Consider the following 21,115-nt stretch of genomic DNA (forward strand, 5'->3'; position numbering starts at 1 on the left):
CTGCTTAGATGCTTTTATACTGATCCCAATTTTGGAGCAACTTCAGTGGAGAGTGCAGCATGCTTAAGGGTGCAACCACTTGGCACTGTGAGGTTACTATGTATATATGGCCTTAGAGAGCTCTGTATGAATGATCAGGAGGTCACTTAATGACAACTTACCTTCCCAGGGAGAGAAAAAAAAAAGGCTCTTTAACTTAAGAGAGAAAGGTACAACATGAACTATTCACGTGACCTGGAAGCCAGCATGTTCCAGTAGAAAGCTTTAATTTAATAGTGACAGAGACAAACCACTGGCACAATCTACCAAAGGAAGTAATAGATTCTTCATCTTTTGCAATACTCAAATCAGAATTGATTTATTTTTGGGAAGATGTGCATTGGCCAAATACAAGTTATGTTTTAGTTAAGTTATTGGGCTCGGTGTAGAAAGGAATTAGGTGAAAATGAAGGGCCTGTAATATATAGAAAGTCAGGCTAATCATCACTTCCAGACTTAAAGTCTTCTAATCTATTTTTAGCATTTTATTTAGAACAGCTATTGTTGAAATATGCAAAATTAATCAATATCCAAAATGGATAATTACACCCAATTACTAAAAGACACTTAATCCAACTAATACTAGACTTCTGAAACTTTAAGAAAACATGCATTATAGGCAGACACTTTATAGAAACAAATGGAACAATTCTAGGGCTCCACTATCTATTTTAAATTGAAGCAATTTATCGTAAAGCAATTTTAAAGACTACAAAAAGAACAGATTAGAAGCCATCAATTTTAATAATAGCAGTTATTCAACAATCTTGGTAGAAACATTATTGAGATATTCTGACTGCTTTGGAACCAGATTTAATTTAATTTGATATATTTTTTCTTGTAATCAATGTTTTCTACAGCACTTTGCAAAGCAATGAGCTACAGCAGATACTAGTGCAGTAATGAATGTATTGACAAATAAGCAGCAACCATTCTGTTCAAAAACAGCTCTCATGGTCTTAGACTTGGAAATATTATACTGAGAAAAAGAATTTCTGACACTAGCATTATCATCTAGTTATTTCAAAAAGTGCTTTCTTTACATGCTACTGGAAGAGCCATTAAACTAGCATCACTCAGCAGTCTTCCTTCCAGCATCCTCCCCACCTCCAATATAAAGTTTTTCATAGTTTGTAGGGTCGGAAGGGACCTTGACAGATCATCAAGTCCGACCCCTTGCTATGGCAGGAAAGAGCACTGGGGTCAAACGACCCCAGCAAGGTGTTCATCTAGCCTCCTCTTAAAGACCACCAAGAGAAGTGGTGCTGGCTCCTACCCTGGAAGTTGGTTCCATATCCTAGCCGCCCTGACTGTGAAGTAGCGCCTCCTGATGTCTAGTCTGAATCTACTCTCTGCTAGCTTGTGACCATTATTTCTAGTCACTCCTGGTAGTGCTTGGGGGAACAGGGACTCCCCTAATACCTGCTGGTCCCCCCCTGACTAGTTTGTAACAGGCTACTAGATCCCCCCCTCAGCCTTCTCTTGTGGAGGCTGAACACATTCATGTCCCGTAGCCTCTCCTCATAGGGCCTGCCCTGCTGCCCCCTGATCATGTGGGTGGCCCTCCTCTGGACCCTCTCAATGCTGTCCACATCCCTCCTGAAGTGCGGTGCCCAGAACTGGACACAGTACTCCAACTGCAGCCTGACCAGTGCCGCATAGAGGGGGAGGATCACCTCCTTGGACCTGCTCGAGATGCATCTGTGGATGCATGACAAGGTACAGTTGGCCTTCCTGACTGTCACGGTGCAGGGTCCAGTAGGATGGCCATGATCTCCCTAAGGCTCCCTTTACCGTGCCAAGTTGACCCAATGGGCACCCTCAAATTCTCTCCCGCCATGTCTTTGGTGTTCAAATGTGTTAGGGAAGCTGCCTTTTATGCCCTCTTGGTCATGTCTTGCTGGACACTCAGACCCCGTGGTTTACCAGACACCTCGTGGGTCCCGCTTTGCAAACGGGTGCTTCAGGGGCACCCCAGCCTTATGGGCTATGCGTGGCTCCAACCATCCCTTTACCACGCCCCAAGCATCGCAGATGGAATAGACGTTGTTCGGTCTGGGCCTTGTTTATAATCTGGCCCCCTTGTCCTCTCCGGGCCCTGCCTCTTTCAATCTGCGCCCTCTCAGGGCCATGGAGAGCCCTAGTGCCAGTCTCACTCTGTACCCCCTCTCGGGGGGCTTCTCCACAATGCTGCCCTCCTTTCCTGGGGCTTCTCAAAGCGCTGCCCCCTTCTCTAGGGCTCACTACACCCACACTGGGGTTTCTTATCAATGCCCCTCTCTCTGGGGCCTCTCAACTGCCCCCTTTCTGGGGCTGGGGTCAGTGCACCCCAAATGCTGTGCCCTCGCTAGCACTGGGGTCCCCATGCTGCTGCTGTGGGTCCCCTATGTGGCCTCCTCCAACCCCTAATAACCTCACCCAAACCACCGGTGACAAACAGCAAACAAGACGCAAACCCTTTGGCTATAACTTAAACAGAAGCTGCCCGGCTATAACCACATTCCAGCCTACCGGGGAATACTCCATCCCTCAGCCGTGTCAGATGCTGTTCCTTCCGTCAGGCTTCCCCTCTCTTCTCCGAGAGAGCTCCTTCCCCCTTGGCCGCTGGCAGGGAACTGCCCCCTGGCCTCAGCCCCTAGGGTTTATAAGGGAGCCAGGCCCTGCCCCTTCTGGTCAGCTGACCTCCTCTGGTTGCCCTGGTAACCCGCAGCTGGGCTCATCGCTCACTGCTAGGGCTTTTCCCCTAGCATTTTTTTTTCCTTCTTAGGAGCAGGGCACCTATGTGCTCTGCGACACTGACCTTCATTTGAAGCCAAATTATGCTCTCAGTTACACCTGGTAATCTATTTTAAATGGACTTGCAGGCGTGTTATTGAGAACAAAATATGGATCTTGAAGTGCAATTATGCCTTTGTGTCAAAAGACACTTTTAATATAAAAATATCATATTATTGCCATCTTAAAATATTTTACCACTTCTTTTAATATTTTACCTCAACTATTACTACGGCGAGAGGGCAGTAAAGAAAAAAACTACATTCTGAATTTTTCTGAGTTTTACTTAAATTTCTTAGTGCCAACTGTTATTATCACTGTAAGTTTCTTTCTAACTTTCTTGCAATATTTAAAGGTAAATGAATCCTTACAAGATTTTGCTTCCTCACTTACCACCACAGTAGCCAGTGCTGCCCCATCCATCATGGCTGCTCAGGGCATGAAACTGCCCTGCCAAATTTTACTAAGTCCTGGCTCAGGGCAGGTGTGGCAGGTCTGCTCCCCCCTCTCCACGCTGCCAGGTGGTGAGTCTGCATGAAGCCACTCTAGCACCCTGCAGCCGGAAGCGAGACCACAAATTGGTTCAGCTACTCAAGGCTCCTGGGACAAAAGGAGCTGGGAATGTTCCTCTGTAACTTTCCACTATTTACTTCAAAAACTAAATTACCATAATTCATTGCTGGCAGTGAGAGTGAACATCTTTTTTTGAGACCCCCCACCCCCACTTCCTCCACCTGCTTTTAGAATATGTAGTAACAGAGTGGGCGCATTACTGCCAAACAATATGTTAAGACATAAAAAGCAACTGCCATTGGAGCATCACAAGATGTTGTTTCTAGGTTTAACTGGCAATCAAAAAAAAACCGTTTGAGAGTTTGCCCATAGTGTAAAACCGCACTGTTCTGTGTATGCAGACAAAATTATTTGTTTGTTTCTGAGGAAGATACAAAATGTTTTTGGCATGCTTATTTAATTTAAAATGTTTAAAGAGCTGGATTACTTCTGTCCATGTTTGATGCAACTCAAGTGAGCAAAATGCTGATAACACGCTGATACATAGTAAAGGGTATGGCACTAACCCCTGGAAACCCTTCCATTTTTCTGGTACATGTTTAGTACTCTTTAAGCCTTGTTCTTCTGACGGTGTTGATATAGGAAGTGTGGTTTGGGAGAACTTTTGAGGAATTAAATCAAATGTTATACACAAACTCAGAGTATGGTTGCACTCAACAAATAGACATATGTGAGTGTCTATGGTTTCATATTTAAAGGGCATAGGAGCACTACCACAATAATTCTGTCTTTCAGGCATCAGTAATGTGCGGGCTGGGAGCAGTCCGAGGCTTTCAGGGGTGCGCGGCGGGCTGTGGCCAGCAGCCCTGGCACGTGGGTCGGGGAATTCGGCACGGCGGACTAGAATTAGGCATGGACGCGTAGTGGTTGATTAAAGATTATTTTACTTACACCGTAGGTGGTCGCGGTGCAGGCAGGAAAACTTGCTTGCGTTGCAGTTACAGATAGGAAAGAAGAAGAGCAGACAAGAGTTCTAACCGCGAACTCTGGTCCAAGGCCGGCTGAGAGCTCTAGAACCACGAGCCCGTCAAATCAACTGGACAAAATAACCTCGAGAAGAGCTCTGGATACCATGACGAGAGTCTGAAAGGTGACTCTCCGTGAAAGTGCGCAGGGAAGGGTACGTCGAGGGATCAGGCAGCGACAGAGAGAGGCTAGAGGTTGATCAGGCCCCTATATCCTTAAGGCACACGCTGGGTTTGTTAAGCTCCACAGCGTGCTTAGAGTTCTTCACGAGATGTGAAGTCCTCCTTCTCCACGAGATGGTTGTGGAGTCCTCCTCCTCCTCCAACTTCGGCAGAAACCGCTCTAGCCTCTTATACTGCTAGCAAGCCAATCACTAGCTGCCACGTGGGAATAATTTAGAAACAGCCAATAGTGGGACACAAATTTACATACGGGTGGCGGGAACTCCTTTGTACAGGGGTTCTCTCTATGCAACTGAGAATTGCACTGTGCAAAGAAAAATCCTCGTGGCGGGAAATAATTCTGCAGTGCCGAAGCGCACACAAAATCATACCCTTTGGGTCATGACAAGTAAAATTTCAGCACCAGAACTGGAGCCAGAGGACCGTCATGTTAAATTTTAGAAAACAAGAAATAAAAGTCATGATAACAGAGCTACATGGCTGTCTTAAATCACAGTAAAATTCAGAAATCATAGCTATACTTTTTTTAATACAACGAATGCATCTCCAAGCCTCTAACAAACTATTTTTTTATTTTTTAGTTATTTATTTGACTCTGTAGAGCTATACTACTACTGGGAGCTGGAGAACTTTTTAAAGGGCCTGAATCCTGTACTTCAGTTACCAAAGTTGTATTTTGGTGTAGGCTAAGGGACTGGCTGATGCAGGTACGATAGACCTCCATGCAATTTCAGGGTGTTATAGAAAATAGCATGCGATTGAGTAGGTAGCACTTATCCTCACCAAACTAACACCTCAAAGTAATATTAGGAGCCAGGGTTCCATTAACTACTGCATTTTATTTCTGGAAGACAAGACATACAACTGATGCCTTGACCTCTTGTATCCATTAAAGATTCAGTGGAAGAGGAGTTAGAAAGTCTTTCCTCACATTACATAGTACCTTACTCCATAAGCAGTCCCACTGAAATCAGTGAAAAGGTATATGGAGTATTATTGATTTATTGCGAGTGTAGCAGGAGCGACGTCAGGGTCGCTGTGCTCTCCCCTGTCACCTCCTTTACAGTGCCAAGCTTCAGACTTGCACCCTCCTATTCTCGCCCGCCACGACTTTGATTGTATATGAGTTCTTTATAGGGAGGCTACCTTTCTTTTGCTTGGCCGCAGTCCTCCTGCTTTGGGTGTTCCATGTCCCCAGGCCTTGTGGGCTATGCGTGTACAACACTGTCTTGGCCTACACCCCTCTGGCGCTCGGGCTCTCCGTGGCCCTGTCTCTCACAGGGCTCTTCTCTGCAATGCAGCCCTCTCACAGGGCTCACCGCACCGCTACCCTCTCTTCTGGGGTTTCTCAGCCACCCCTCTCTGGAGCTGGGGTCTGTACACCCCAAACTCTGTGCCCTCACTGGGGCTGGGGTCCTCACCCTACCATAAGTCCCCTATGAGGCCTCCTCCATCCCCTTATAGCCTCACCCAAACCACCAGTGTAATCAATAGCAAATACAAACAACAACCTAAACACAAGCCTCTTGGCTATAACGTAAACATAAGCTGCCTATAATAATGCTCAGGCCTACCGGGTTTTCTCTCCTACCGCAGTGACCAATGCTGTTCTGGCATTCAGGTTTTTCTCACTTCTGGCAGGAAACTCCCTCATCCTTCGCTGCTGGTCAGGGAACTGCCTCTGGCCTCCTGCCTGTGCTTTATATAGGGGCCAGATCCTGCCCCTTTCTTCAGCTGGCTAGGCAGGGGTAAGCCATTAGCTCCCTTTGGTCGCCTCAGCAACCAGCACCTGAAGGGTTATCCCAGCACTTCTAGTAGCAGGCACCCTAGTGCCCTGCTACAGTGAGTAAGGTCATCAGAATCTGACTCATAGAAGTGAGAGGGGCCAACATTGTACAGGATTACTATGGGAGCAGCTGAAAGGCTAGCAGTACATCTGGAGATTGCAGGAGTCAAAATATGTATGGTAATAGGTTGTTGTGCGTATATGTACTGTAGCTGCCCTCTGCTGGACAGGATCAGATTAGTTCAAGTAGTTATACTTAAAGTCTCTTCTGGAGAGATGGCAACATAGATTATGCTGACTCAAAAGTACAGTGACAGAGGGCTGTATCTGATGCAAAGATATAAGTTCTTTCTTCTGTCTGGGTGTATAAAATAGCTCTATGAAATATTTTTGTCTCTAAATGTGCAGCTATAGATTTATTATAAAGAAATTTTTAAATGGACACATTTCCAAAGATAAATATACATTGTGTTTCAGTTAGATTTTTAAAATTTCATGAGTCTGGGCACAGGGGCATTCAGTCATCTGAATCTGAAGTTAAGCAGAAGGTAGGTAGGGTGTGACACCACATAGACTAAATGGTTCATAGAATTATGAGTTCTTGTAGGCAACAACCTATTGCATCAGATCCTAAGAAAGGACTACTTTATGCAAGTGCTTTCATGGCATCTGACAAAGTAGGTTGTTGCCTACAAAACCTCATACCTCACTAAACCTGTCAGTCTCTAAGGTGACACCTACCTTCTGACTTTTCAATACTCTGGTAACAAATAGCCATGCTGCCACTTTTGCCACCCATAATTACAAAATGTCTCCCAGATGATAAGAAATCTCTTTAATCCAGCCAGATTACTACAATCCAAAGAGAACAATGAACATTGGCATTGCCTGCTAGAACCAGCCCTCCTTAAATCTGTAGGCATTTATTTTCTGGAGAACTGCTCAGTTTGAAACTTACATTATAGAAACTTACAAAAATTCCACTGAGAAATGCTAATGCTTCAGCTGTTGCAAATCACCTCCTTTAGCACTCTGCATAGTGTGTATCATCTCTTCTTTGGGGTCATATACTTTGGCTGTAATATGAATATTGGAACACATACCAAAAACTCCAGAAGGCACCATTCAAAGCAATGTGTTCAGTTTGCACAACAACCAATAAAAAGTTTAACTTCCTTGTACATACACATTATGATGCAGTTGTTCAGTGCCTACCTTTTCCCCCACATAATGTGTAAGTAACCTTACAGCCCAATACAGTTACAACACTTCAACCTCATAATGGGCAGATGCTTAACAAGTCAGATGAAAAAGCAGATACACCTCATTGGTGATAGGACTTAGAGTTCAGGGGAAAATCTCGTAGTGGCAATAGCAGAAACAAGCCATAATGTCTGTTTGCCCATTTGATATTACTCATATTACAAGTAAAAAGCGGGGGGGGGGGGGGGTGTCTTTTGTCCTAAAATGTTGATTTTTCTTGAAACAGTCACCCTATAAGTTACAATAGTAAATACTTAGATACAGGTAAGGTTGCAACCCAATCTGGGAGTCTACCAAAATCAGCATCAATCTCCCGGTGACTATTGAAAGCAATCCGGGAGATTAATATTGTGAATGGGTTGAACAGTATAATTAATGACATTACATCATGTTTGGGGAAAAAAAAATCTCCTGGAATAGCTTTAGTCAGAGTTGGCAACCCTAGACACAGGTGATAGAGAAAACACTTTTGAAGGTAATTAGGAAAGAGAGGTACCTTGGCCAAGCTACCTGAGTTTCTGTTTGCCAGAAGATATGCTGATTCAGAATTTTTCCTGAGTCATTGCCACTGGGTTTCTTCTGTGGAGGCCTAGCCAAAACAGAATTGGCCTCCCACGCTGGTCGGTAATGGAGCCGCTGCTGGCCAGCCTACCCCTAAAGGAGAATTCCTGTGTTTGTGCTGCCACACCCATGGGGATTAGATGTCCTTTAATGTCTAAAATTACACTTGGCAAACACAGTTGTTTGATGAAAATCTGGTTATAACCAGAATGGCCAGCTGCAACTACAGTAGAGAATTTTTTTTGGATTCTCCCCCACCCCCCATATTCAGCCTTACTAGCTAATAGTATTCCAAATACCATGAAATATATATATTTCCTCCTCCTCCCCCTCGCTCCACTGATTCCACCAATAAAGAACAGAAGTACTGTTTTGCAACTTCCTTAACATTGCTTGTTATAAGTAAATAGACAGGAAAAGGTTACCCCCCTCCCCCGCTGCTGAAACTGACAGTAAGTACTTTTGTTTGGCTTTTTTAGTAAGGTTAAAGGTGATGTTGGCTAACAATAAAGTTCTCTTTTCATCCAGGGAAGAGTTATGCAAGTACAAGTCAAACCTCAGGCTGCAAGCAGTCCTGGAAGCTGCAAAGCACAGTGGAGAATTCCTAAGGTAGTCTTACCTCCTCTCTCCAAATACTATTTTTTTAAGAGTCTCCAGTTTAAGGCCTACAAACCTTGGGTCTCACTCAGTTTTTTGAATGGTCTGTTTCCAAAACAAGAATTTTATAAAAACAACATTTTTGGAACTTGCCTAGACCTTCAGTTCCTTTCAGGAATATTTATCTTAACAGTATATTTCTTCTCTGCGAGCTGAAGGAGAAGGGGTATGTGTATATAATAGGATTTGTATTGCCAGTCAGTGTTCAGTGAGGGGAGGGGATTAAAATCCTACTTAGGGTAAAGAAAGGGAGGTTTTCCATTCTTCAAAAGTCAGTTACTAACAGCAGAACCCTGTTCCTCAGATAAAGAAATACTTACCAGGAAACAGATTGACTGAACCCAAGCTTAGTGGTTTGCCATGGTTGGTGGGGATCTAACGCATGCAATCAATTTTGACCTACATATTTATGGACTAAAAAGAATCACCAGAGATGTATACAAAACCCTGAATTTCTTCATGTGAAAGCTTTTGTCAACCAACATGCGTTACCCTTCTGCCAGGCACTGGAAGGCAATAACAAGGGCCAGGTTCAAATTTAGGAGTTTCTGCAAACCTTCTATTCTCCTCTACTCCACCTACCCGCCTCCAAGCCTGAGAAAATAATTTTAACCGGATGTTTCAAAGTCAACAAACTTCCTCATTTGCAAGCAATATTAAACTAAAACAGGGTGAACTGAAGTGGAAAATGGAAAGAGACACACAACTCTATAAAGTAAACCATATCTGTTTAATGTTAGCTGAAACCACAAACAGTTAATTGTCTAAATTAGTTTAACCCTTGCTTAAAATGTTTACAGTTTGCAATAGTAAAAAAGAAGAAAAACTGTTTTAAGAGAAGATTAATTTGGTTTAGATGGATCTCCACTGGGTAAACTATATTGATTAGGACTGGAATGAACAAACAGTCTTGTGTCATTGGACTTCAGTTCCCTGCTACTGTAGGCAACTATGACATGTAATCTCTCTCCTGAATTGATTAACCTCCATTTTTAAAGTAGCTAGATTTTTTTTCCTAAACTATGACTTAAACTAGTTTAACCCTTGTTTGAATGTTTATAGTTTGTACAGTCACTGTCAAATCAACTCAGCATTTACTAGCTAGCCCAGTCTGCTGGGAAGGAAGACTCACCATGCGCTGCTATTTGGTGGGCCTACCACCTATGCCAGCCAGAAGTGGCAGTTCCTGGGAGGCCACCCTGCAGGACCCTGCTACTCCTTGCTATCAGGATTTGTTGCTTTGCTCTGGGGGCTCTACCACCAACTCTAGCCAAAGTGGCAAGTTCTAGGTAAGGAGGCATGCAGCGTTCACTGCCAATCTGCTTCTGCCAGGGGTCTACCACTCCCCACTGCCATCCTTGGAATCCACTGTTTCTCTGCAAGTTTCTTATACAGCCTCAGCTCTTAAAAATGATTCCTGACCTGCCCAACAGGTTCAGGGCTGTAGCATAACTGAAGCGGGGCAACTGGGACAGTAGCCTCAGCTGGTCCCTTTTGGGGAGGGAGGAGGGTGTAAAAACAGCTGCCACCCCAGTAGCAGCTGATTGTACTGCTGCAATCGACACAGCTGCCCACCTTACATCCTGACTGCCCTGGGTTCAGAGCTGTCTGGCAACACCTCTGGCTTGGGGATTTCATTTATTTCAGAAGTAGTGGGTAACAGATTTCCATCTGAACCCACTACAAGGACTTGTGCTTACAAACACTTTTTCTTTGAATATTTGATGGCCCACAATGACATCCATGGTGGGCCAGGAGGCATAACGCAGAAAGAGAGAGAGAGAGACTAGAAGTGAGCTGGCTGAGTCCAAGTGCAGTAAGGGATGCCCTCCTCAGTGCATTGATTCCAGAAATAAGGCCAGAACAAGGCAACCTGATGATGATGAGCAGAGCAGAGTGAAACATCTGAAGGCTCATTTTGGGTTTCTCAGGACAGGGTCCCAAATTAATGTACATTTTTCCAGCAAGTAATGGTAGGGGAAGACAGAATGGGTAACCTACGAAGCCAGAGCAGGGGACAGGATTATTGCTGCTGCCAGGGGATGCCACAGCTGTCCTCAGAAAAGGGGTCCTGTCGCAACTGGTGCATTGGCTAGGAAGCAGCTATGTGCTGGGAAAAATTTGCTCTTCTGGGTGAGAGAAGAGGACCTTTGGGCTGGAAAGGGAGAAGTAAAGTGACTGTTAAAGCTCCAGCCTCAGTACTAAGATTAGGAAAGAAAGAGGAATCTCAGCTAAGGGGAACCAAAGGAAAGAGGCCCATGTGGACACTCAGTTGGCTCAGGCCCTGCTGGGACAGATAGCACAAGGGCAGAATCAATGATGTACAATGATATAATGATGTACAATACTGTACAATGATACAGGAAAACTGCAGCTACAAGTGACAGAAGCTTAGCAAATTGGGGTAACAGAGGCTGCTAGAACACCAATTCCCATAAAAGCATAAGGGTGGTGCAACCAGAGGGCACTACGGTACATGCCAACACCATCCAAGAGTTGATACACAGGCAATTAGAGGTACAACTCTTCTCTGATAAGGTAAGGGAGCAAGCGACCCACCTAGTGAGAGTATGAGGTTGAACGCTGTAATCATGAGCAAGTTCAGGCAGAGCTAATGTCTCTGAAACAATGCTTGCAGACAGGAGAGAAAGAAGCTAAGAAAGAGCCGAGGTGCCTAATCACTGTGAGGCATGGGTGTGGTGGTAGGGAAGACAGGAGACTACAGTAGGTTCTGTAAGGCACAAAGCATTTTAAATTGCGAACTTTGAACCTGGTAGCGGATCAAGTTAGGGCCAGGGGGGTGGGCAGTAGACACCCACCATCATTCTAAGGCTTAGGAGTAGCTAAGAGGAAGAAAGTAGGTCACAGTGAGAGGTGCCAGAGTAGGCACTCAATATTTGAGCTACAAGCTAGGAGCTTGATGGATTGAGACAAGATCAACCAGAGCCCAGAGAAGTGAGTTGAGGGGGCAGAGCCCAGAGATAAGCGAGCAATTCAGCTGAGTGAGAATAAGAGGTGAATGAATTTTCAGACCATGGAGCTGAGATCCTGATGATAAACAGGGCAGAATGAAATACCCAAAGCTCACTCTGGCATTCTGAGGGTAGTCTCCCGTTTGTATATTCATTGTTATCATGGAGGCGTAACAAGCCAGCTATCAGGGAGGTGCTCTAGGAGACCATAGCAGGAGGAAACAGAACAGATGTGGCTGCTAGGAGTGCCACAGCTACCTAGAGGCAGCTCCCATCTCACTACCCCACTGTGGACCTCTGTACAGATCATAATAAGTGCTGACCCCCCAATGACAATTACTGAACTTTCCTTTTGTAACTTTTATGTGCCTAAACACTCCATGATTTTGGAAGAGAGTGACTGTAGACACAAAGAACTGATCCACTTGGCTCTTTATATTTGCACACTTTACCCTCAGGCTATGGACAGACATTACACATAAACTGGTTTAAGTGATCAGAAACTGGTTTAAACCTTTAACAGAACAGACGTTCAGTGCACATGAACCAGTTTGAAAATGGTTGAAAATGGTTTGAGATAAACTTGGTTGAATGTAGTATCAGACTTAACTGATTTGTCTCAAACCAATTTATGCAATGTCTGTCCCAGGCCTCTTGCTGATTTAAGACAAATCAGAGTGCCACAGCATCCCAGCATGCTCTCTAGATTGGGTGGGACTGGCCTCTCCCCCTGCTCCCTGGCTGAGATTTGCAGGCACAGCAGGGTCTGCTGACTTCCCTATACCCCCTTCTCCCTCCTCTCTCCCCACTTGCTGCTTAAGCAGGGATCTCTTCCTCCTCTTTTCCATAGCACAGACCATAGCCAGCATGTAGTATGCTAGCTTATGCTGTATAAGACTCCAGCAGAGAGTACAGACACATCAGGGTCTGCCTGGCTTCCCTCTGTCCTACCTTCCCTCGCTGCTCAAGGAGGAAATCCCCACCTCCCCCCACCTCCCACAGCAGGAAGCCCAACCCTAGGGACCTAGGCATGTGGTGTGCTAGCTAATGCAGAGAGGTATCTGTATGTGAGTCTCCACTTTTACTGGCACAAGCTGGCAGACAGAACAGGGCTTTTGGAGCTAATCAACAGGTCAGCCAGGTAAGCTGTTTAAGAAGTTTGAAGTAATGGGAAAGAGGCCATTGTTTTGCTAATTGGGTGATAAAGACCGTTATCAGTTCCCAGCTGGCTTGCTTGGCTGTCAGTCTGAAGAAGCAGGGAGGAAGACTGAAAAGCTCCGTTTCACCAACAGATGCATTCACTGCACCCCCGACTTGCCTCAGAGTGCTAGCCCGGGGCTGGGGTCTAGAGGCTAACAACATTCTTGCCCCTTGAGCAGCCAGTGGGGAAAATCCTGGGACCATGTAGGCAGACCTCCCTAATCAGAGGTCCTGCCATCGCCTGGCCACCCCCCTCCCGAGCTCAGCTACCAAAGAAGGGGAGGGAGGGCTGCTCTAGCACACCCTGGCTTCTAGCTTGAGCCACTATAAGCATATGCTTAAATTTTCTCAGTCCAGAGAGAATGTCTGTCCAGTCTGCAACCGGTTCAGCCAGGTTAGATTATCCTGCAAAGATTGAATCAATTTTGGCTTAGACTTTTTGAATGTCTCTCCCTAGCCTCAAGCAGTAAAACAGGCACTAGTAAACCCAAACCTCCAAACAATGGGTATGCAGAGAAGAAATACATGCCACCATAACAGTATAAAACATAACAGGACAGGGTTACACATGGAACCAACCAACCTGACAATTGAGATGGAGCAGCCTTAGTGCTCCATCACTTTAAGGGCTAGACCAGGGAGATAGCAGGTGCCTGTTGAGGACAGCCATTTAATGCTTAGCTCCCTGGGGTAGGGGGAGGAGTTTGAGATCAGCCAGCAGGGAAGAAACATCTCCCTGCTGAGCTCCAGCACCAGAAACATGCCAGAGTTAAGGGTGACGCTATGGGAAGGTCCTGGGCATGACCTGAAATTGCACCCTGACAGGGAAGGATGGCCTGGTAGGGCTCCTAGTGACAGGGGAGTCCCCAGGAAATGCCAGGCCAGTTACCTCCCTGGTGAAAGGCGAGCAGGGTTGCCTTAAAGCTCCAGCTCCTACTACACAGTGGTGAAGAAACAGATAATAGGGCCAGGCATGCTGAGAAAAAGGTACCTGAGTCCCTCGGGGTGTAAGACCCCAAGCCCAAGAAAGGGGCATAGATTTAGCCCCAGTGAGGGATAGAGAGGGGTTCCAAGAGGGAGGGTATAGAGTTGGCCCCAGTGAAGGTGTTGAAAGTGGCCCCAAGAAGGAGGCAGGAAGAGCCAAGTGCCCAGGGAGGGGCCTGTGGCTAAAGTCAGCCTAGTGTTAGGTAAGGACCGTCACCCGCAGAGTAGGCTGCAAGAGGCAGCGGGGGGGATCACCCAGAGTGTATGGAAGCAAGCCTGATGGCCTGAAGGCCACTCAAGAGGAGCAGGGCAGGTTGGTAGAGGCACAATGAAGGGCAGTATGAAAGAAGCCCTGTGAGAGGGGGCAGAGTAAATGAGGCCCTGTGAGAGGGGCAGAATGAATGTGATGAATGTGAGAGGCCCAACCTCTGCATGGGGCCTGGGGCAGAGTTTGGCCCAGCTTCTGGCCAGAGTAGGTGGCTGGGGGGCTGCAAGCCCTGTTGGGAGCAGCTACCCCACAGCTGGGGCCAGCTGCAGCCAGAAGGCTGCAAACAGTTGCTGCCTCCCCGCCCCGGCCCCAGTCCGGCCCCACGGGTGCAGTGCCAGCACTCACTGCCTTCCCGGAGCTTGGGGCCGGGAGACAGCTGCGGTCAGGGCCAGGGGCAGGGAGGCAGCAGGGCTGTGGGGCAGGGGCTTGGGGTGGGGGTACGGGGCACAAGCAGGGAATCCTGCCACGTACCCCCTGCCCTTGTTTTATTTTTCTGGCATGCCGGCACTCTGGCACCTTCCAAGGTAGACACTGTGGGGGGTTTTGGCACTCTGGCCAAAAAACGTTGCCTACCCCTGCTCTAGGTACATATTTTGGTTGCAGACTAGTATGGACCTCCTGGTTCAAATGCAGAACTGAGGAAATTTTGCTGTTTCCCCAGTGTTCTCTGCTCAGTTGGATCCTTGCATCTCCCCAGGTAACCATTTTAAGTTGTAAGGCTTCTGGTTGTGTTTACCTTTCTGGCTGTGTACAGACATTTGGGAAGGTTAGGGGGAGGTTTGATTGTGTTAAAAATGGTCATCCAATGTAACTTAGTTCACCCAGGTATGGACCTTACACTTAGATCCTTAGTTAGGTGGTCTAATCTAACTTGCAGACTGTATGTACATCTCAGGATCAGACTGCTGCCGCAGTTCAGGCTCTGGGCTTCTATCCTGTAAGCCCAGACCCCTTCTGGGTCACGTGACCCTGCAATTGCCTCCTGCAGCACCTGCAGACTGGCTCCACTTGCAGTCTGCCTTCTCTTAGGGTGCAGACAGCAGTGCAGCTCCCCACTGTAACTGCAAATGCTTTGCAGGAAGTGTTCTGAGTTACAAGGATCCCCCGGACCAAACACAAGTTCACTGTCAGTTTCAAGGGGAAGGGGAATCTAGCTGCTGGCTGGGATCCTGCAACCAGTTTCCTCTAAAAACAGACCTTCCTCTCTCCCAGCCTGTCCCTGTTTTCAGAATGGGAGGGGGTAAAGGGAGCAGAGGGAACTCATTCTAGGGGTTCCCCAGGGAGCACTGGAGGGTGGGCTGGGTGAACAGGAGCTCCTTCCACCTCAGTGGGACTCCAATACACCTGTCCCACCCTCCAGTAGGCTGAAAAAAATCCCAGACCAAACTCCCTCTGCTCCTTTTTCCCCCATCCCATTCTGAAAACAGCTTGAGTCTGGGAGGCAGCACAGGCACAAGTTACAGAAAACACTCTGTTTTGAAATGTCTTCATTTGACCCCTCACGCAATGAGGGTTCCAATTTCCACCCAATCAGCGATTTTTTAAGCTGTCTGCAACCGTGCACTTGTGTTTGGTCATGGCTATAGACTGCTTTCCATGGCCAGATCAGGAAAAAATGGCCACTTTTTTCTGCGTCCCTGAAGTAGCAGGAGTACCAAGCCTTCTGCTTCAGGTATGACAGCAACTGGGCTTTATGCATTCCCAAAATGACAAGATGACTCTGATCTACAAGTTCCCTCTCACAGTTACCCGAGACATTAGAACAGCATTTATCACTTACCAGAACATATTTCCTGTGCTTTAAGTAAGCCATATGAATAGCATCTAATCAGCTGGGGGGGAGGGGTGGAACGGGTCTGGACCCCAAGCAGCAGGAGGGAAGGAGGGGAGCAGGCCAGGATGGGGAGGGGGCACATGGCTCCATCCCTGCCTGCTCTGCACCCCCCTCCCCATCCACTCTGTTGCTGTCGCCTCCAGGGAGCAGGGCAGGGGGCAAAAGCCACCTGTGCTGGCCTCGCCCCCCTGCTCCGTCCCATGTCCCTGCTATCATGGCAGCGCATTGCTACCCGTCTGAATGCTTCTCCACACTCTGATTGGCTGTTTATCAGCCAATCAGAGCATGAATAAAGCATTACAGACAGACAGATTAAGGTTTTTATAATATTAGAATTTTGGGATATGAGCAATAAAAAGTCAGGCTGTAGACCTGCCTTTTGACTCTCTTATTAGTAGCCAATTTATCACTTCACCTTTAATCCAAGTAACAATATCCACTGAAACTGATTTACACTTAGAGATGCCAGGCAGACAGACAGAGGATCAGGTCGCTCATGAGTAAAAGGTAAAAAACTCTGAGGCACAGCAGAAAGTAGCTAGCTGCAGTTTAAAACTCTCTCTGCAGCCAAATACATAGCCTAACAGAAAAAAACTGAAGTTCAAAAATGAAAAATACTAGAACTGGTTGAAACAATTAATATAGATCCATAACGTCAGAGGTGTAGGGATCACTTCAGTACCTGGGGCATGAGGGTGGGGTGGGGGTCAGGGATTATGCTGACAGTTGAAGAGTGGAGAGGTGGGGAGTGGAGTCTAATCTGATGGGGCCTTCCTTGGGCACCAGCTATTTTTGCTCTCTCTGCTCTACAACTATGTGGGTTCATACCGCTGCTGATGAGAAATAGGTAGCAGTGCAGGCCCATTCTCTTCCCCCCTCCAACCGTGGGGTGCAAGGCTGTGTTTCCAATGGCAAAGCCTCCTGGTGGGGTGAGGGGTGTGGAATGACACTCCTCCCCAACCGCCTAGATATACTGTTGAGCATAGGGCTTTGCCTGTCCCACTCCTTTGGCTGGGTAAAGGCAGCACAGAGCCGCACCTCCTATAGCAAAGACTCCTGGAAGGAGAGGACCATACCAGTGTCCCCTCTAAGTTGGTACCAAGGACTGATGCCCCATTTGCTCCTCCCTAGTTATGCTACTGCATAATGTAATCACCAACTGGAATTTATCCAGATTCTGGTGCCAGCAGGTCCTTTTTACCAAGTGCTATGGGATCTTTCATAACAACAATTCATATATATACCATCAACACAAGATATTATACTATGCAAAGAACTACAGAGTGCAGTTCTCATATGTCCTTATGCTACTCAGTGCAGGGGGAAGGGAGCTATCAAGGAACTGCTTATCGTTCACTGATTATGCATCTGCCTGGTGTTAGTCAGAGCAGCTTATGGGTCACCCTAAATTAAACCAGGAAGGGCTGGCACAGAAGAATTCTGCTCTGCATTTCTCTAACCTTTACACTGGAAGGGTCACTTGACTTAGGAGCCCGGTCCACCAAATTTACTCCAGTATAGAACTCACCACTGACAGGAAATTCTCCACTGGTAATTTACTACCAGAACATGTTGTAGAATGACCAGATTCTGGCTCACCATTTTCAAATGCCATTGATCAAAGCAGGAAGCAAAACTGTTTTGATCAACCCATTCAGATAAAACAAAGAAGCATTCAGCCAACCATCCAAAAAAGTCCAAAAAAGTTTGTATAATTTTTCTCCTTTTATTTTAAACTTTCACTCAACACTTCCTGATTTTTGTGGCACCAGAAGCAGAACTCTGTAAACTGCTACAAGGAAGACTGCTTTCAGGGGATTTCCAGTTTGACTTGAAGTAAGAAGGAAGTGAGTGCTAAGACCACACAAAAGTCAGTTCAGAGAGTGGATTGAGCCAGTAGCCAAATCCATACTGGACTGACCAGTTTCCACACCAGCTGCAGAGACTCAACACTTACAGTGGGACTCAGAACAGATCTGTTGCTAGTGCAGGTCCTAAAACTCAGCCAGATAATGATGCATTGGACAACATTCTGATAGTTTTCTTTGTAATCAGAATCAGCTGGTACATGCTTCAGGTCTTTATTTATTGATCGTCTTTATTTATTCTATAAACACCTAGAATAGTATAAATAATAGGAACAAATGAAGGTTACATTCAGGTATTACCAAATGGGATCATGGACTCTCTACCAGATATTCATTTGTAATGAGATGCTGAAACTCACATAATCCTTCCTCAAGGGTAAAGGATAATCCTGTAGTACATGCTGGCTGACATTTTCTTCATCTGTAGAAAACCTTGTGATATTTGAGCAGTTACTACAGTGGTTCTTAACCTTTTTAGATTCAACGCATCCCTCAGAAAATGTCAGTTCTTAGCTTTCACTCATTTTGTGCCTATGGAAAAATAGAGTAATTCTTCTGTTGCAAAGAACTCAGAAAGACCACACCAGGTTAGAATGTTTTTGATACTATGGGTTCCTATTTGTAATCTATGGTTGTATCCACACGAGTGTGGACATTTGGTTCCCATGGGGCAAGTTACCCCAGGTGGGGTAAGGGAGGGGATATCCCTCCATACCCTATCCCCTACCCTATCCAGGAGCCAAAAAAAACCCACGGGGAAAAAAAAGAGCAGCGCATACATGGGCATCACTTTCTTGCAGTGTGGAGAACATCTGAATATGCAATATGTAGCACCACAGATACCATACAGCCAAGCTCGTCTGGACACAGCCTATGGCTTTATCTTGTGAATCATGTAGGTGTTTGTATACCTGACCATGGCACTCTGGTTGAGAAGCATTGAGTCAGTAGCTGTGTAATATGCCTCCAATTACTCTGATCTCTGAAAATGTCTTTGAGTTACCTATGACAATGATACAGTTGTCTTATGTCTGCCCTTCACTAACTCTGTGTATAAAATTAAAATAATTCAAACAAGGAAGTAGCAATATCAAAACTAATTCTGATCTTTTCTATTACCACATTATTCAAATAAAAGAAAAGCAAAGCACCTAACCTTCTAGACAATTGGAAGGGGAAAAAAAATCCTACTTAAGACTCAAGCTTTTTAAATTTCCAAATGAACTCAAAGCTTGCTGAGGGTAAGTTTCTTGTTCACACCTTTACAGGAACAGGGATTGTAGTTTTACCAAGGCATTGGATTTGGGCATCACATTCTGTAATGGGGCATTCAGTAAATTCTCTGTAAACTGTCTGAAAAATAATATTTATTATAACACTGAGAAAGGGGCTCAGGGTCTGCACTGGTGATGTTTTTTTACATAAAAATTCCACCATTGATATCACAGGTTCAGCTCCACTTAGGGAAGCATTATGAAAGCTCTACCACATGCAAGGCTTTTCTGTTTGTACCCCTAGGTCATGTAGACTTGCCAGCCATTACAATAAAGACCTATAAATCTTCCTGGGCCTAAAAGCCTTAAGCTGCCTAACAATTGCCACATCAAAGACACTTCGGAATATATCAATGAGGGCAGATGAAGAAGCTCTGTCTATCTAATGGCAAATACAAAGTAAACAAATGCCTCTTTTGATGTTAAGCTGCATTTCTGCCAAAGGAGATCAGCTGACAACTTTGTTCTCTGTAAAGGGGATAATAATCTTGATTTTTAATGCAGAAAAGAGGAAAGCAACCCAAGCATTTTAGCAGGGGGAAATAGATAAATCTGTTTGAAAATTACAGATTTCCAGGAGCTGACAGGAATTAAAAATAATCACAGGAAATTTGTAGAATGTTAAGGACAAGACATGATTTTGCTCTTATAATTTAATATACTCAGTTGTTATGCCATCTCTCCACAAACAGAAGCTAATAAGTAAGAATAGGTGGACCCTATCCAGCCACTACATGAAACCTACTGCCCCCTCCAATCAAAATCCAGGAGCTTCAGGAAGTTGTGCTAATGTTTTATTAAATGACATGTTTATCTAAGTTAGTATAGAACCAAAGTTGCACAACGCTAATCATGGTTCTAGTTTGGAGGTATATTTATTTAGGTCAGACACAAAACAGGTTTGGATCACCTTCGCTGTTAAGGGTTTCAAATACAAATGCAGTGGAATGTGTACATTGGCTAAGTACAGACAGTCAAAAAGTCTGGGGCTAAATTGATTCAATCTTTGCAGGTTAGTGTAAGCTGTGTATTTTGAACCAATAAACAAGTGAACAAGCATTCACTTTTGATTACAGAAATGCAGCCACGTTCCTACAGTGGCCCAAGCTAAAAGCCGGGTCACTGGGGGGCTGCAGCAGCTGGTGGGGGATGGGGCCAGGTGGTGCAGCAATCTGGGGGCTGGGGTGGGGCATGTGGGCCTTGCAGGGGGGTGGTATCCCCTGCAGGGGCCATAACCCCTTGTGTGGGGGCCCATAGCCCCTGTTGGGGGGCCGTAGCCCCTGTGGGAGGGAAGCGAAATATATATTCATGTTTCATGAATTCATGAAACATGTATTTAGAGTTCACTTTATTATTATGATAGAGACACTGGTTGGCTTCCACATTACTTTAATACTGTAGTGTAGATATATCAATAAAACATTGCCCAACTGATCACTGTCTCTGTCTCTGTCTGTCTGTCTGTCTCTCTTTATAGTGCTCTTTTGTTTTAGTTGTGGAGGAACATGGATTTGGGGGTATTTTACAGAATGACTTTGGGAATTTTTTTTATCAGAGATTTTTCAGTTTTCCAATAGGGAACACCAGAATTCCTGCTAGGGAGGCCAGTGGCAGGACCCTGCCTGCTCAGAGCTGGCACTTTGGACCCAGCTGGCTGTGGCTGACCTCCTGGCCAAATGGGGCTAGGAGGACATGCTTTGACAGTTCAAAGCAGGCCACCACACCTGGAACATTTTCCGAACAATATCTGCCCAAATGGCTGGGCAGGGGGCACACATGGCAGTAGTGCTCCACAGAGGCCAACCCTGCAACCACAGTCCACTGGCAGCTGGCCCAGAGGGTCAGATGCCTCTACTGGCTCTTCAGTCCCCATCTGGGTCTGGCAGGTAAACAAATGGTCACAACCAAACCGC

At 45.8% G+C, this 21,115-nt stretch overlaps 1 long non-coding RNA gene across 3 annotated transcripts in view; it reads left to right on the plus strand.

Moving 5' to 3' along the window:
• Positions 1-21,115, plus strand: part of LOC112550705 — a 41,709-nt gene that overhangs the window by 5,016 nt on the left and 15,578 nt on the right. Inside the window, exon 3 of one of the 3 annotated variants that reach the window (XR_003094669.1) lies at positions 8,674-8,754. The exons of the other annotated variants lie outside the window; for them this stretch is intronic. This is a non-coding gene — a long non-coding RNA (uncharacterized LOC112550705). The remainder of the gene's footprint in view (positions 1-8,673; positions 8,755-21,115) is intronic. 3 annotated transcript variants of the gene reach the window in all.

This window comes from Alligator sinensis, unplaced genomic scaffold (assembly GCF_000455745.1).
Source record: "Alligator sinensis unplaced genomic scaffold, ASM45574v1 scaffold1021_1, whole genome shotgun sequence".
Classification (NCBI taxonomy): Eukaryota; Metazoa; Chordata; order Crocodylia; family Alligatoridae; genus Alligator; species Alligator sinensis.